We start from the raw sequence: 11,870 nt of genomic DNA, 5'->3' as shown, positions 1-11,870 counted from the left end.
GTGGGGATATGTTAATTTGGTTTTTCATGTTATTATTTTTTCTCTGTGATTTTGAGAGGTGAATTTCTTTTGTAGTTTCTCTAACTGTACTCCTCTAGAGGACTATTGGTATTTGTTGGGGACATGTTATTTTGGTTTTTCATGTTATTATGTTTTCTCTGTGATTTTGACATGTGAATTTCTTTTGCAGTTTCTGATTCTTGTGTGAGACTCAATCCTTCAAGTTTAGGTCTGCCTCTTTTTGTACACTTTATGTGTCTTTGTGCTTTATGTTTTGGACATGAAAAGCTGGTTCCTCTAACCTTCCAGTTCTCTCTTTTGATTTTATATTGGAGTGGCCAGATTGCTTTTGTCTTCGGGAGTTCCCACAGAGGCCCAAGTCAGATGAGGATCAGATGCTCTCAGCCTTTCTTCTAAGTTCTGGATTCCTCCAGGAATGTTTTGGCCTCAGGAATTTGGGGGTTGCACTGGCCTAGGAGCAGGGCCCAGGAAAATGCTGGTCTAGGGTAGCTGGTTGCCATGCCATCCTGAGATGCAAAGGGAGATGGGGATGGGAAGAGGCCCCAAATTTTCCTGGGGATGCAATGAAGAACTGCGTTGGTCTGGATGAAAAGCATCAGGAATTGGAAAGGTCAGCCCTGGCATCCAGGGAAAAGGGTGGTGTGTTGTGCAGCCCAGGGAAGCAGAGGGAGGTGAGGGTGGGGCCAGGCCCAGAGGGCTCCCGGGGACCCCAGAAGAAACTGGGTTGGTCTGGATGCAAAGGATCAGGAAGCAGTGGTGGTTCTCATGGTGTGTGGGGTGCCAAGACAAGGAATGGGACACATCCCAGGCTAGGAGAAATGGGCCAGGGGATGGGAGGGTGAATGAGGCTGGGGGAGTCAAGGTGTAGAGGGATTGATCAACTTGCCCTGGAGAGAGGCCTGCAGGTCATTCATGCCCAGGGAAGCAGAGGGAGGTGGGCTCCACTCCTTTTTACTATAGTGCTTGAGACTTGGTAGAGCAATAACAGAAGAGAAGGGAATTAAAAGAGTAATAGTTGGAAAAGAAGAAGTTAAATTATCCCGTTTCACAGACAACATGATAGTATATCTTAAAAATGCCAAAAATTCCACCGGAAAACTTTTAGAAGTGATTAATACTTTCAGTATAGTCACAGGTCACAAAATTAATCTTCAGAAATCAGTAACCTTTCTAGATACCAATAACAACCTGTCAGAGAAAGAGTACATGGAAAAACTCCCTTTCACAGTAGCCTCAAAAATACACACACACATATATATATTATATATTATATATATATATAATATATATATATATATATATTATATATATACAAGTATATCTCAGAATGAACCTGACCAAAGGCATTAAAGACCTCTACAATGAAAAATTGAAATCTTTAAAGAGAGAGATTGAGGAAGACACGAGAAATGGAAGGACCTCCCATGCTCATGGATTGGGAGAATTAATATTGTCAAAATGACCATCCTACCAAAAGCCATTTATAGATTCAATGTGATGCCAATTAAAATCCCCATGACATTTTTCACGGAATTGGAAAAAAGCATCTTAAGATTCATATGGAAGCACAAAAGACCCAGATAGCCAAAGCAACCCTGAGCACTAAGAGCAATGCTAGGGGATTACTATTACTAGAGTACAGAGCTATAGTCAGCAACACAACATGATATGTCAAAAAAAAAAAAGTAGACCCGTAGATCAATGGAACATAACTGAAGAGCCAAACATGAGTACATGCAGTTTTATCCACCTCATATTTGACAAAGGGGCCAAGAACAATCACCAGAGTAAAGACAACATCTTCAGAAAGTTTGCTGGCAAACTGGATCTCCAACTGTAGAAGAATGAAACTAGATCTTTCTCTTTCATCTTGCACAAAAGTGAACTCCAAATGGATCAAAGACCTCAACGTGAAATCTGAAACTCTGAAACTGTTAGAAGAAAACGTTGGCAATTACTTACAACATATAGGTGTAGGAAAAGATTTTCTAAACCAGACATCAATTTCTCAGTAAATAAGGTCACGAATCAACAAGTGGGACCTCATTAAACTGAAAATCTTTTGTACATCAAAAGTAGCAACCAAGGAAGTGAAGGGAAAAGAGAAAGCCCACAGAATGGGAGAAAATCTTCACCAGCAAAACATTTGACAGAGTCTTAACATCCAGAATAGATAAAGAACTCAAAAAAAGCAAAAGAATCAAGAAAGCAAGTAAGCCAAATAAAGATGGGCTAAGGATCTGAACAGAGAGTTCTCAAAAGAAGAAATAAAAATGGCTAAGAAACGTCTTAAAAGGTGTTCAACATTATTAGAAATCAGGGAAATGCAAATTAAAACCACTTTAAGATTTCATCTTACCCCAGTCAGACTGGCTAAGATCAAGATGCCAAATGTTGGAGAGGATGTGGGGAAAGGGGAACACTCATCCACTGATGGTGGGGCTGAAAACTGGTTCAGCCCCTATGGGAAGCAGTGTGGAGAACTCTTAAAAAACTACAAATGAACCCACCATTTGACCCAGTTGTACCACTCCTTGGCATGTACCCAAAGAACTCATCCTATTGCAGAGACACTTGTACATCCATGTTTGTTGCTGCTCTTTTCACAATGGCGAAGAGATGGAAGCAACCTAAGTGGCCCTCAGCTGAGGAGTGGATAATGAAAATGTGGTTCATTTACAGAATGGAGTTCTACTCAGCAGTAAAAAAAAAAGATGAAATCATCAAATTTGCATGTAAATGGGTGAAGTAAAAACTTTTATACTAAGTGAAGTAACACAGACTCAGAAAACAAATGATGTATGTTCTTCCTCATATGTGGATTCTAGCACCAAATCCTTATAAGTGAGTATGTATCCAGACATAAGTACAGGAACTAGGGTAACAGAAATGAACCAGGGAGGTAAAGGAAAAGAAAGAACCTGAGAGAGCAGGACAGTAGCAAACAGGTGTTACTAAGGGATAAATGGATAAAAATGGGGTTAATTGGGAGCCGTGAGGGAGGGTTATACAAGGAACCTTGGGGATACAGTGAAAGAAGGAGATCACAAGAGGTGGGACCATAGGAGACTGGTGTTATCAATGGAGAAATGGGGAAACCATGGCAGATATATTAGAGAGAGAGAGGAGAGAGACAAGCTACTGACAAATTACACATATATTATCTCTCCATGTGTTCATGTGTATAGGTAAAGGCTACATAACAAGAAACAGTGCCAGGGAGGAGACACCTTCCTTTGCGTTGTTGGCCAGGGGGTTCCAAGAGACTCCCAAAATTACTCAGGGTATTGGCACAGCCTTTGATGGCCTCCCAGAATTTGAAGATAAGTTCCTACTTCTGAAGACAGAGTATACTTCAGATACAGGATTTAGATCAATAGAGGTGAAACTGATTGAAACCACTGGCCCTAAAGACTAGTTTTGGAGAGTGCTATGAAGGTGCCAAGGGAAAATATCAATGGATGATCCAACACCAGCTTCAAGACTACATCAGCGGCAGGCATAGCATCGACACTGGAGCACTAGTGACACTTTTACCTTGGGGGTAATCAACAGCTACCCAATTGGACTGAAAGCCCACTCAATGAGTGGAAACTCATGTGTGGTACATAAGAATAATCAAATACACATGGTTGGTGTGGTCAGAGATCTTAGAGAAAACCCCAAGACTGTCACATTGCTAGAGTAATGTGATTTCTTATCATGTGCAAAATATGTATCCTTATTATTTACAGACAAATATCCCAGTCGCCACTCATCAAAGAGGCTCATTTTGTACTAGTCAGAGACTGTTACCAAGCACAAAACTGTTCACACATGAACATTGTCTATGAATTGCCCGGGTCCAAGTAACACATCTACAATGCAACCTCTACACCTAAGGCTCATGGAACACAGAACAGGGATAAAGAAAAGGACACTAATGGATCTTTCAGTTCTCAGTAATGAAGCACCTTCCTTCAATGTAGGGCCAGAAACACAAAAGGCCAGAAACGGGATTCCTTTATTAAACTTCACCCACCAAAGGCTCAGGTACCATTGCAGAAAAGAGGGCAAAAGATTTTAAGAGCCAGGGAGGAGGTATGTGTCTATATGGAGACAGAGTCCTTCAAGATCCTGGGACCCTGCTCATATGATTCTATGGCAATGGTGTCAGCATACACAAGTCTCATGCAAACTCAGGCAGACAGTAACCCAGCATAGAACTGGGAAAAGGAACAGCAGACCCCAATCCTATCTGAAGGAATGTTGGCAACCGATTGTTACTAAATGAAGAAGAGCTGATCTTCCTAAACCAAGGGACTCTAGATAGGCTGACTAGACCTCAGTGGATGGACTTGCACTGGGGAATGGCTGGAGACACTGACAACACAGTGGGCCTTAAGAGGGATGATGGAGTATATGAGTTCCAGTGGGGTAGGGGGGAGCTATGGGAGGGTGCCACTGGGCACAGGGATATAAAGATGACAACGATTGCTTGAGATGCTCTATATGAAATACGCAAAGAATTCAATAAAAAAAATTTTAGTAAAGTTTTTGTTAGCTAGCCTTCTTTAGTCAAGACAGCAGCATTTCATCTCAACTCGGACATTTAAGACAAATGTGATCTCTGCAAACAGAGGCCTTGAAATATTTTCTGAATCCGGGAAGATCAAATCTCATTCAAGTTGTCTCTGTTGTCCGGATTCACATTCTTAAAACTGAAAAGGCCCTTCAACCTCATGTTCTAAAAAACAGTGGGAAGTTTTATTCTAGGTCTTAGGTATAATCTTTCAGTCTTTAGCTAAGAACCAATGGAAGCAGACACTCTCTGTGCATGTTATCAGTCCACCCAGTGACAGTGTGGACTCTGTCCTCTTGCTTGGTTTTTTCTCCCCATTCCTGATTTGATATATCTTCTCTTACCATTCAGCTACCCTCTTAAGTATTTTGATATGTATTAAATTATAGCCGGTATATCTTGTACTTTTTATTAAATAGACCACCAATTAGTCAAGGTATACTATCTTTCCATTCTAATTTATTACTGTGGATGAAGGTAGTTTAAAGCAACAGAATCAAATTTTGGAAAAGATAGACTTGTGTGTTCAGCCTATGGTCTGACTAATAAGAAAATGGTATATCCACAGACAAATTGCTTGAACTCCTCTGAGTGTTTCTTTAGTGGCTGAAAATGGAAGCCCAAGAATCTGAAAGAAGGTCTATACAAGGTCTGCACAATGAGCTCAGTGTAGTGGACAGGGAAGGACTTTTAAAATGTGCCATAGGCAAACATTTAGATGTCAAAGCATTCCAAGCTGAACAGATGCTAGAGGCAGCACCAGGAACTAGGAGCATCTTAGGAACTAAAGTTTAACCTGTATTTAAGATGTCCTTTAAAAAGGTCACCATTGCTTGAGGTGTAGCTTTGTGGTAGAACACCTGCCAGCAAGTTTGAGGTCCTCAGTTCAATCCTTACCATGCAAAAACAAAATCACAAGCAATTTTTAAATTAAAACTGAAAAGAATGACATTAACTTATATGTGCAGTAAATATAATAGGATAAAAATGGATGGAAGATTTCTACATGCTTCTATGCAGTACTAAATGCTTGGTGCTGTGAGTTCATATGTGCAATTGCCTTGCTGTCTGGAAAATACTGATTCCTTGTAGTCGTCACCACCTCTGGCTCTTTGTCACCTTTCTGCCCGCTCTTCTCAGAAGATCTTTGAGCCTTAGGTGGGAAGATATTGAATGGACATATCCCTTGGGTCTTCTTTTTTTAAGGCAACGTTAAATCTTTTGGGGGAAATTCACCCTGGTTGAGCTATTGGCAATATGAGGTGCATATTCTGAGCTGCACACGTTTGGATTTGAGTTTCCATGGAAACAAGAGCATGCTCATCTATCTGCTGAAATGAACAGACAGATGACTGCCTCTTAGAAACCTTGATTCTGAATCAAATTCTAATGTGGTGTCCAAAAAGTGTCAGTGTCTTGTCATTTTTACCTAGCAAACATTTGCCATTCTGGAGGCTGTCCATTGTGCAGGCATCAGTGGTTATTGCCATTAATTTCCATTTCTGAACTGCTAATAAAAAATGGACACAGTATACTCCTATGACCCTTCTGTCAGTAAAGCCACAGGCCATGTACATTTTGGATGTTCTGGCCTAACTACATAGGAGGGGTGTACTATGATTCTCCTAACCCTCAAAGTACTATCAGTTAACAGGCTCATACACCGGGCAGAGTCATGGTGCAACTGGCCTCCAGCCCTTACTGGCATTCAGCTTCTTCATTAACCACATCTATTTCAGAGATGCATGTTGTACACCTTAACTATGTGCAATGAAAATTTTAAAAAGCAATTCTGATGGTTAGTAACATTTCTGAAAAATTTTAGTATCAGATTTCTTGACCATTCTTTACCAATCACAGTAATTTAGGTTTGTTACACTGTTTAATACATAAACATTGTACTTGATGCCATTGTGATGTTTGTTTTCTAGAAAGAGAAGTAAGATGAAGTGGTTTTCCAAAGCCCCACCATTTGTAAATGATATAGGCAGGATTATATCAAACTGTATCACCCCAAACTAGAACTCTTTTTCACTTTGTTCCACTTTGTGGAAGACTGTTTCTTCTTTACACTGAGTTTCAGCTTCAAGTGCATCCACTTTCTCATGCATTTATTTATTCAGTAAATTTATAGCAGGTGCCTATGATTGGCTCTGAGGCTATACAACAAACAAGAGTTATCCCAGAGAGCTTATGTTTGGTGGAAAAAACAAATATATAAGAATGAACAAACAAATGCAAACAATGTAAATACTATAATATAATGCCAAAATAAATTGAACACTTGGGTGTTAGAATATTAAATTAGAAAAGAGTCAGTCATATTAAGGACATAGAGGGAGACAAAAATGAATCATAGGTAGACAGAGACCTGATCATGATGGGCTGTGATGAGAAGATTACATTTTATTTAAGTATTTTATTTTCAGCCATTGAAGAGTTAAGTTTATTTGAGGTAGAACTGTCATTTGTTCCTGTTGTAAAGTCATTGGCAAAGCATGATGGTAATCCCAACACTCAGGTAGGTGAGGTGGGAGTATTTCAAGTGTAAGGTCCTGTGGCAAAAGAGGAAAAGGAAAATCTGTACATATATACATATGGACGGGCTTTAGTACCAAAGCTACAAAAAATTCATGCAGTTTCCAGCATCAACTATAGCTCTTCGGGATGACTGTAAGTACCTGTGTGGAACATCTCTCAGTGTTCTTGAAAAACTAAAAACAACTCTTTTATTGTCTATTGATTTGTGGATTTGTGGTAAGCAGAAGGCACATTGAAATCTGAGAGTACACTAAAATACAGGTGTATAACGCAACAAGAATCATGGTGTTGGAGAAAGCACCTGTGTAATGGGCAACAGCTTAAAGTGAGCATCCACGAGTAGACCGAGTAGGACCCAGTAGCCCATTATCACACTGGAACCAGGTCCAAATAACCCAGTCCACCCCCAATGACAATCCACAGTGTATAGCCTCAGTGAGATAAGGTCTGCATCGACCCCTGGCACAATGCCTCTTTACTGCTGGTCTTCCATAATCTGTGAAGGAAGGAGAGAGGGAGGAAGGGAGGGGTAACCTTGGCTGGAGCTGACATCTTTATGTCTTGGTTTTGAGTCTTCTTGGCTGCTTGCTTATTCCCAATACTCACCAAACCATCTTCCCTGGATTAAAGTAATCCAACATGACAATTCCAAAAGGTCAATATTTTCATTTCGACATTTCTGAAAGTATTTCATAGAAATTACTTCCAAATGGTTTATTTTATATTAGATCTTTGAGAGATAGATTAATGTCATACACATACATATAAGCAAGTAATAGTTTTGTCTCCTATGTGCATACATTATATGTTTCATATCCTCTGATAACATAAAATCACTAATTTAACTCAAATTAGAGAAAGAGCAGTACAATAATTGCTATATTTAGAGCTTTTCTTGATAACAAATGAGGCTTTCTCCCCTCTACCAGTATTTAATAGTGTGGTTTTTCTTTGGTATATAATAACATTGTTCTACATGAACAAATTATTTTGATTGCTATGTCATTAGCAAGAAATGCATCTGGAAAATGCAAAAATATTTGACTTTTATGCTGTAGAAAGTAATCACAGTGAAATAAATAAAAAGTTTTGCAGCATTTGGTCTGTGCCCTATGAATGTTTGGTAAACATCAAAGCAGCTTTGGTTTCTTTAGAGACTCATACTCCAGAACCAGACAGGGTTTTAAGTGGGAGAGGATGCCTACAACCAGCCCAAGGTTCACAGAACTGGCTGAAGAGCCACACGAGGAGGCAGGCCAGTGTTTAAGCCATTGCTGAGCACGGTCTCTCTGACGTGTCATCGCACACCGGGGCTCAGCTTTGGTGAAGAGGAGCCGATCAGGCCTTTAGGGTTCAAATCTTAATTTAGACACTGATTTCTGTGAGCTGTGACAACATATTATAACTTATCTAAGCCTAAGCTAATTTTATTAAAATCAATTTAATAATGCCAACTTCAAACATTGGTCCAAATAGTAAATAAACCGTTATTTTAAAAATAGCAACACAGCTCTTTATTATCTCCCACTCCCAAGCCTAGTTAGAATTTCTGAGATCTTAGCCTTCCCACCAGCTACTTTACCCACAGTTCAACCTCAGGATCAAGTGGTGTCCTGTGATCAGGATCCTATATAGGAAAACCTGAGCCAGCCCATCACATCACTGCCAAGACGAGTTCCAACTACGTGGGGTCCTGGGTCCTCCATCCAAGTCAAGGACTACTATCCACTTCCAACTGAAAACTGTGTGGTGTCACATGTCCCATCCCCATGGAGCACCATCCACTCATACTGTGACTCCACCAGCCTCTGCCACATTATCATCACCTGTAGAACCTGGTAAGCCCTTTGCAGACTTCAGAGGATCAGCTGTGAGAATCTTCTAAGCCCACTTGTTTCCTCACAAGCTCAGAAGTTACATCTATCCCTAGCTGAACTGAGACCACCCAAAGCCTGAACATTAAACACCACTCAGCTGGGCCATAACCTGACAAGTTGGAGTAACAGCAAAAAGATCCAAATACCACTCAGTAACTGTGAAATCAGATATCCATACCAAGAAACACCACCAATGGGGCTCAGTGCTTAGGAGCACTGGTTGATCTTCCAGAGGACCTAGATTCAGATCTCAGATCCATATTGTGGCTAATAACATCTGTTTCCCCTCCAGTTCCAGGGGATCTGACATCCTCTTCTGGCCTCCACAGGCATTGCATGACATAGATGCACTTTCATACATGCAGGAAAAACTCTCATACATATTAAGTAAAAATGAATAAAACAAAAAATTTAAAAAGAAATACTGCAAATATGTAACTGCAGTTATCAAGAGCCCATCTGGTAATGATTCCTGAAAACAACAACATAAATGATACACAGACAATGATTTCAAAATATCAACTGCAAATATGCTCAAGGAACTCAAAGAGAATATAAACAAAAGATTGAATGAAGACCATATAAACACGAACATTTGAATGAAAGGAGTAAAACAACTCTACATATAAAATTAGAATCTAATAAAGAGAGAGACTCTATGAAAAAAAGCCAAACTGAAATAAAACTTAAGGTGAAAACCTCAGGAAGTCAAATAAAATGCTCAGAGGAAAGGCTTACCAATAGACTGCATCAAGTGAAAGAGAGAATATCAGATCTCCAGAGACAAAGGAGGACCTGGAACATTTGGTCAAAGGAAATGTAAAATCTAAAATAACCCAAGAACATGTTCTGGGAATATATATATATATATATATTTCCTAAAGATTCCACCAGAATACTATACCTGATAATCATGTTCAGCAATGTAGCAGGATACAATATTAACACTCAAAAATCAATAGCCATTCATATACAAATGAGAAATCAGGGAAATAATTCCATTCACAATAGCCTGAAGAAATAAGGTATCTCACAATAAACCTAAGCAAGAAAGAGGAAGATTTCTGTAATATAAACTTTAAGACATTGAAGGAAGAAATTGAAGAAGATATCAGAAGAGGGAAAGACTTCCTGGGATTGTGTATAGTATGATTAATATTGTGGAAATGGCCATCTTACCAACAGTAATATACAATACCCATCAAAATCCCCAACACAAGTCTTTACAGAAATTGATGGATGATTGGAAGTTTCATCCGGAAATATAAAAAGCCAGGATACCGAAAACAATCCTGAACAATTGATGAAGAGATGGAGGCATCGGCATCACTTACTTCAAATGACGCTATAAAGCTATTGTAATAAAAACAGCATGTACCAGGCATAAACACAGACAACCTGACCAGTGTAAAATTATTGATGACCTGGATTTAAGTCCACAGAGCAGCATTTTCAACAAAGAGTTGATCAATCTGAATAGCTATGTATAGAAGAAACAAAGTAGATCCCCATCTCTCACCCTCCACAAAACTCAACTCTAAATGTATTAAGGAACCTATACCCTGAATATGACAGTGGAGAAAGTAGGGAATACACTAGAACTTACAGGCATGGGAAAGGACCTTCTGAACAGAATGCCTATAGAGCAAGCATTAATTCTAACAACGACAAATGGTTCCTTGTGAAACTAAAAAGCTTCTATACAGCAAAGGACACCATTGCTCAAGTGAAGAGACAGCCTTGAGAATGGGAAAACATCTTTATGAGCTCTATATTGGGTGGAGGTTAGCTTTTGGAATATACAAAGAATTCAAAAAATTAAGCATAAAAACCCTACTAAATATTATGGGAGTAACCAACCACTTTTTAGTTGGATTTAAGATCTGCTTCCTAGAATGGAGACAATTGATATCAGGCTTTGGAACCTGAGGCTAAACAGGTCACAAGTCATAGGGGAGAATGTAATAGTAATTTTCTATGAAGGAGTTATATTGAACTGAATCTTAATGAATACACATAGATCAATGCATCTCTCAGCTCTCACCAAAGAAGTTTCCTTAGGCAAAAGATGATGATCAACACAGAAACCCACAACTGACCAACATGTAGAGAATAAGAGGCTGCAGAGTGTTTAACTCTGAATAGGACATCTATATCAAACTTTTGCTTCCTAAGGATCAGGGATCATTGTGGAAGAGGGGACAGAAAAATTGTAAGAGGCAGAGGTGGTGAATGACCACAAAGAAACAAAGTTTTCTACACATCTGGTCAGTTACACATATGAACTCACAACAATGGTGATAGCATGGGCAGAGAACAATAAGGAATGGTGTGGATAGGGGAGGATATCTAAATACCATCAAATTACATCGCATAAAAATTTAAAAATTTAATTAAAAAAAAGAAATATTAAACCCAGTTCAAGGAAAAAATTGGGACAAGGATTTAAACAGAGTTCTCAAATGGTAGATGCAAATGGCTGAAAAATATTTTAGAAAGTGTTCAACGTCTTTATTCATCAGGGAGCTGCAAATTAAAAGGACTTTGAGAATGCATCTTATCCTAGTCATAATGGCTAAGATAAAAGCCAAATGAAACAACCAACCAACCAAAAACTAAGGACCATTGACAAATGCTGGTTAGGAAAAGGAGTACTTCTACTAGTGGGAGTGCAACCTGGCCCAGACACTGTAGAAATCAGAGTGGAATTTCCTCAAAAAGCTAGAAATAGATCTCCCATGTGATCCAGCATATCCCCAAAGGACTTTATATCTTCCCTCAGAGATATCTGTTAATTCTTTTTCATTTCTGCTCTATTCACAATAGCCAGGAAATAGAAAAAACCTACATAACCATCAACTGATATATGG

The sequence above is a fragment of the Nannospalax galili genome, unplaced genomic scaffold (assembly GCF_000622305.1).
Source record: "Nannospalax galili isolate Female #2095 unplaced genomic scaffold, S.galili_v1.0 scaffold576, whole genome shotgun sequence".
NCBI lineage: Eukaryota > Metazoa > Chordata > Mammalia > Rodentia > Spalacidae > Nannospalax > Nannospalax galili.
This window is presented reverse-complemented; position numbering follows the sequence as displayed.